Source organism: Sorex fumeus, unplaced genomic scaffold (assembly GCF_029834395.1).
Source record: "Sorex fumeus unplaced genomic scaffold, SorFum_2.1 ptg000149l, whole genome shotgun sequence".
Taxonomy (NCBI): domain Eukaryota; kingdom Metazoa; phylum Chordata; class Mammalia; order Eulipotyphla; family Soricidae; genus Sorex; species Sorex fumeus.
The window spans coordinates 4,876,895-4,882,922 of record NW_026606206.1 but is presented as its reverse complement, the minus strand read 5'-3'; positions in this window follow the sequence as shown (position 1 = coordinate 4,882,922).

The window sequence follows — 6,028 nt, the reverse complement described above, 5'->3', positions numbered from 1 at the left end:
CGGAAGCATGTGGCCACATTTGTGGCCACACGACCTCTTATTATCTAGTTCTTACTCTTGGAGAACCTGGCAGGCTACTGAGAGTATCCTGCCTGCACGGCAGAGTCTGGCAAACTCCCTGTGGTGTATTTGATATGCCAAAACCCAGTAACAATGATGGGTCTCATTCCCCTGACCCTGAAAGAGCCTCGAATGTGGCACTTTCTAAAATTTCAGAGCTAGGATGAAGGGGACATTACTGGTGCCTGCTCGAGGAAATCGATGAACAACAGGATGACAGTGATACAGTGATACAGTGTGAGACTCGTCAGGAGTGATTCCCTGAGTAGACTCAGGAATAAACCATGAGCAGGGCCAGGTGTGGTGCAGCAGTCCAGAACACAAAACAGTCACTATTTTATCAATGTCTAAGGGTATAGTTCTTTGCCATTAGGTATATACATTGGGGCTGGAGAAACAGTACAGCGAGTAGGTTTTATGCCTTACACATGACCAACCCGAGTGTGATCCCTGGCTCCCTGTATGGTCCTCTGAGCACTGTCAGGAGTCATTTCTGAGTGCAGAGCCAGGAGTAGCGGCTGAGCATTGCTGATTGTGACTCTCAAACAAACAAAACCAAAAAACAAAATGACGTTAGGTACGTATACATGACAGTACCGTCATCACCACTGACTGCCAGAACTTTTTCATCTCCCCATACAGAAGGGCGACTCGCTCTCACTTCTTCCCAGAAATCTTGGCATCCTTGTGTTTTGTTAGTCCCTCTTAGGCTCCTTTCCTCTCCCACCACTCTAGCTCACGCCCCAGCTGACGGCCTCATACAGATCCTCTCTGACTTCCTGACATAGACCCAGAGGAGATTTCAGTCACACAGGATATATTGTTCCCTAAAACCATATCAGAATTTCCATTTTTTGAAATTGCTTGGTTTATTTTCATTTTTTTAAAGTTTCCTTCTCATGTAAATTTCTTTTCTTTTTAAACTAGAGCTTGAGTATTTCTAATTATTCTTATTAGTTCCTTAGACTTTTCTTTCTGAGAAATGCTTATCCAATACTTTGCTCACTTAAAAAAATGGGTTTTCCCCCATCCAAAAATGGGGCAATGAAATGAACAGAAACTTTCTCAAAGAAGAAATCCGAATGGCAAAAAAGCACATGAGAAAATGCTCGACATCACTAATCATCAGGGAGATGCAGATCAAAACCACAATGAGATACCATCTCACACCTCAGGGACTGGCCCACATTCAAAAGAACAAAAGCAACCGATGCTGGCGTGGATGTGGCGAGAAAGGGACACTCCTTCACTGTTGGTGGGAATGTCCACTGGTTCAGCCCTTCTGGAAAACAGTATGGATGATTCTCAAAAAATTAGAAATTGAGCTCCCATTTGACCCAGCAATACCACTCCTGGTAATATATCCCAGAGAGGCAAAAATGTATAGTCGAAGTGACATCTGCACTTGTTTGTTCATTGCAGCACTCTTTACAATAGCCAGAAACTGGAAGAAACCTGAATTCCCAAGAACAGTTGACTGGTTAAAGAAACTTTGGTACATCTACACAATGGAGTACTATGTAGCTGTTAGAAAAGATGAAGTCATGAAATTTACATACAAGTGGTACAATATGGAAAGTATCATGCTAAGCGAAATGAGTCAGAAAGAGAGGGATAGACATAGAAAGATTGCATTCCTCTGGGGGATATAAAGTAACAAAGTATGAGATTAATACCCAAGAATAGCTGAGATCAGCACCAGAAGGATTACTCCATAACTTAGAGGCCAGCCGGGTATCCTAGAGGAAAGGGCTGTTCAGATAGAGAAGGGAGCACCAAATAAAGGATGTTTGGAGGATCCTCCCAGGAGGGGAGATGCATGTCGAAAGTAGACTATGGACTGAACATGTTTGCCACTCAATGCCTCTTTTGCAGACCACAACACCCAAACGGAGAGAGAGAACACAGGGGATTGCCCTGCCACAGAGACAGGGGGGATGGGGGGATGGGGGTGGGAGGGATATTATCCATGGTGGTGGAGAATGGGCACTGGTGGAGGGATGGGTATCTGATCATTGTATAATTGAAACCAAAGCACAAAAAATTGTAAATTTACAACTGTAAAATAAAATAAAATAAAGGGAAAAAAAAGAGTATAAAAAAATGGGTTTTCTACTTAAAAAAGAAATCCAGGTGTTTGCCTAGTATATGGGTCAACTTTCTGCTGGTCTTGTGTATTATGCGTATTTACCCCTAAACCCACCTGCTGGTTGGTTACTTTGCAGTGTTCTTTATTTGAACAGAATCAAAGCCCTCCATGTTTTCATCTTAATGGTTTGTGCTTTTATTTATTTATTTATTTATTTACTTTTGTTTTTTGGGTCACAGCCTGTGATGCACAGGGGTTACTCCTTGCTCATGCACTCAGGAATTACTCCTGGTGGTGCTCGGGGGACCATATGGGATGCTGGGAATCGAACTTGGGTCAGCCACGTGCAAGACAAATGCCCTACCCGGATGTGCTATCACGTCAGCCTTTTCCCACTCCTCCGGCCCTTCTTTTTTTTTTTTTTTAAGGAAAGACAGAAACCAAGGCCACTCAACTGAGTTTGCCAATGTAACTTAACCCTTCACAGGATAGGTCAATGGGATCAGTGGAGATAAGGTAGTTCGATGTCTTACTCTTCTTATGCTTTCTAGCTGCTAGAACAAATACCTGGAAAAAGAGAGGAATGCTGGTCAAAAATGAGGGAACCGCCATGCTGACTCTGTGCTCAAAGATCACTCCTTGCGGGCTCGGGGGACTCTATGGGGTGCTGGAGATCAAACCCAAGTTGGCCGCGTGCAAGGCAAGCACCTTACCCTTTCTTCTGTCTCTCTTGCCAGGAGCGCCCATTTTATTTATTTATTTATTTATTTATTTATCTATTGCTTTTTGGGTCACAACCAATGATGCACAGGGATTACTCCTGTCTCTGCACTCAGGAATTACCCCTGGTAGTGCTCAGGAATTGAACCCGGGTTGGCCATGTGCAAGGCAAACGCCCTACCCGCTGTGATATTGCTCCAGCCCCTCTAAATTACTTTTCAGTATTGTAAGCAACATTTTATTTTTTAGTTTGTTTTTTTTTAATAGCACAGTTAATGATTACTTTTCTTGGGTAAACTTATCTCGCAATAAAAACATGAAACTCTTCTAAATCATAATTATTTGTTGATTTATTGAATTTTCTATGTGGTTAATTCTCTTATCTGAAACCATAAACCTTACTTTTTGACTAATCTGTATACTTATCCTTTTTTCTTGCTTTATAGCATTGATTATTTTCTCTTGAACCACGTTAAATGGAGAAATGCTAACAGATATTTTTGTTTTTTGTCCAAAGCAGTGGAAATAAGCACAAGTTTATGCCCCATATTAGAGGAAATAAATAACACACTCTTTCTTTTTACTGTATTTTATTATTTGTTTATTTACTTTCCCTTACCTTGACTGTTGTTGCAGTGACTAAGGATCCCACACTTTCTGTCTGTGGTGCTCGAACCTTTTTCTTACGGTGTGTGCCAGGATTGCACACAAGATTGGAGTACTCACTTATCCTCCTGTCGTGCCTGATGGTTGCATTCTCTAGTTCACTTTGGTTGCACATGTGCCCACTTCTCAGGATTTGAATTTTGTAGTGACGGTGTTTAAACAAATTCTGGTTCTAGGGCTTTCTGGGGATGACTAGTGCTCACACGTGTGCTTGCCATGGGTTGCACATTGCGATACTTACACATAGCACACATATTTTTTAGCTGTTGTGTTTGGTAGGAGTCACATTGCTTTATGGTGGTACTCATCCATACTTGGCCTTGGTACACAAAGTACTGAAAGCACTAGAGATCACAGACACAGACTCTCAAGGATGGTACTTGACACCTGTTTGTTACTGGGGACTTCACTTCTGGTCTTACACTTGGCAAGCCACTGAGCGATTTCTCCCACCTCCACTTGTTTCTTTTACACTTGATGTTTTATGTAGGTTTGTGGTGTCTAGCCTGTTTAGAGTTAAGGAAATTGCCTTATATTCATACTTCTCCAGGATCATTAAGCTTTATTAAAAGCCTTGTCAGCATGTTCTTAGATCATTAAGTATTTTTGTTCTTCATTCCAAATTGCATCTCATTATAAGGAACAAAAGAAAGAGAAGAGAAGGTGGATAATCAAGCATCTGTCTTCCCCCCCTTTGTACAATTGTATGTTTTTATTTTTCTTGGGTAAATACTTAGACATTCAATTGCTGTATCATAAGGCAGATTATTCTTTATTCTTAAAAAAATGACAGAATGTATGCCCAAGTGGCTGTACCTTTTTATTTCTTTTTTTAAAAAAATTTTTATTAGTGAAACACCATGAGGTACAGTTGTAGACTTACAAATTTTTGTGCTTGGGTTTCAGTTATACAATGATCGAGTACCCATCCCTCCACCAGTGCCCATTCTCCACAACCACTGACCCCAGTATCCCTCCCAGCCACATCCCCCCCATCCCACACTGCCTCTGTGGCAGGGCATTCCCTTTTGTTCTCTCTCTCTTTTTGGGTGTTGTGGTTTGCAAAAGAGGCATTGAGTGGCAATCATGTTCGGTCCATAGTCTACTTTCAACATGCATCTCCCCTCCTGGGAGGATCCTCCAAACACCCTTTATTTGGTGCTCCCTTGTCTATCTGAGCTGCCCTTTGCCCTAGAATGCCCGGCTGGCCTCTAAGCCATGGAGTAATCCTCCTGGTACTGATCTCAAGCCAGGAGATCTTAATGGCCTAACTTGAGACTTGGAGGTAATAGGCAGATTTTAGTGAAAAACACCAGGGTCAGTTACCTGTGTTTCCTAAGGTTACAGGATATGTTTTCATTGGGGATTGTCTGATCCTTTTCTCTCTTTCTTTATATTCTGTATACGAGCTCATGAGATTATCTGGTGTTTATCTTTTACTTCCTAACTCCACTCAGCATCACACCTCCAATTCGATTGAAATCGCAGCAGACTGCAAAATTGCATATTTTCTCATAGCTGAGTAGTAAACTATATGCACCAAAGATTTTTTATTCACTCATTGTTGTTGAGGACTTGTGTTGTTTCTAGATTTTGGCTATTTTAAGTAGCGCTGCAATGAACACAGGTGTACATTTGTCTTTTCAGATTAATGTTTTTGTGTTTTTGGTGTAGATTTTAAGGAGTAGAATCACAGGGTCATAGAACTTAGCGGGTTAGTGAACGCTTTGCATGAAGGAGGCCCAGGTAAAATCTCTGGCACCATGTGGTCTTCTTCTTTTTAAGGATGCAGAAACAATGACCTCAAGAAGTGAACTAATTTGACTAAAATCTAGCAATTAGTAAGTGATAGAACCAATGTTCAAAGTCTGGTCACTTTGCAATGTTCACATCTTTCTGTCATGCCGTATTACATTCTTTTTTTCCTTTTTATTTAAGTGAAAACTTTATTTGACGAAAGGAAGAAAAGGGCAAGAAAAATTCGGGCATGGGATATTCTTAAGTAGGATACACTCCATGTAATATTCTCTTAAATATGTAATTATTTTGAAAGAGATATAAAAATGAAATCCAGTCAGTTATCAGAAACAAAATGATTTCACCCTAATATGTTATAAGCTTCAAAAGAAAGAAAATGAGCCAGGTTGACTTTGAAAAAATGAGATATTTAATAACAGGAGCAGGAATAGTACACAATTAACTTGAAACATATTATGATAAAAACTAAAGGACTTCCCATAAAAGAATGATGGGGCAGGGCTGGAGAGACAGCAGGTAGGGCGCTTGCCTTGCATGAAGCTGACTTGGGTATTCCATATGGTCCTCTGAGCAATGCCAGGAGTAATATGTGGGTAACTCTTGTGCATTGCCAGATGTGGCCCCCACCTCCAAAAAACAAAATCTTAAAAGAATGATGGATATCTAACAAAAGCATAGAGGAATCTTCTTGAAGGTTCCTGCTGGTTTACATCAAGAGAAAAATTGGGATTAGAA